Raw genomic sequence first — 672 nt, 5'->3', positions numbered from 1 at the left:
TCAAAATGAGACCATAGAGATTCCATTGAACTTACTTTTGCCATTCATGAGCTCTGATGAGTATTCTTCCTCTGAATAGGATGAGTATGTCACTGAGGAGCAAGTTGCTAAATACCTTGGAGCGATCATGAAGCTAAATGACAAGTTATTTGGAAATGAGACTTGGGAGGATGAACCCCCTTTGCTCACCAAAGAACTGGATGACTTGTCTAGGCAGAAACTGCCTCAAAAGAGACAGGATCCTGGGAAGTTTTCCATACCTTGTACCATAGGCACCATGACCTTCAAGAAGGCTCTGTGTGACTTAGGGTCAAGTGTAAACCTCATGCCTCTCTCTGTAATGGAGAAGCTAGGGATCTTTGAGGTACAAGCTGCAAAAATCTCACTAGAGATGGCAGACAACTCAAGAAAACAAGCCCATGGACTTGTGGAGGATGTTCTGGTTAAAGTTGAAGACCATTACATCCCTACTGATTTCATAGTCCTAGAGGCTGGGAAGTGCATGGATGAGTCCATCATCCTTGGCAGACCCTTCCTAGCCACTGCAAAGGCTGTGATTGATGTTGATAGAGGAGAGTTGATCATTCAAGTGAATGAAGAATCCTTGGTGTTTAAGGCTCAAGGATATCCCTCTGTCATCATGGAGAGGAAGCATGAAGAGCTTCTCTCAAA

Source organism: Arachis duranensis, chromosome 10 (assembly GCF_000817695.3).
Source record: "Arachis duranensis cultivar V14167 chromosome 10, aradu.V14167.gnm2.J7QH, whole genome shotgun sequence".
Classification (NCBI taxonomy): domain Eukaryota; kingdom Viridiplantae; phylum Streptophyta; class Magnoliopsida; order Fabales; family Fabaceae; genus Arachis; species Arachis duranensis.
Note: the sequence above shows the minus strand (reverse complement) of the source record.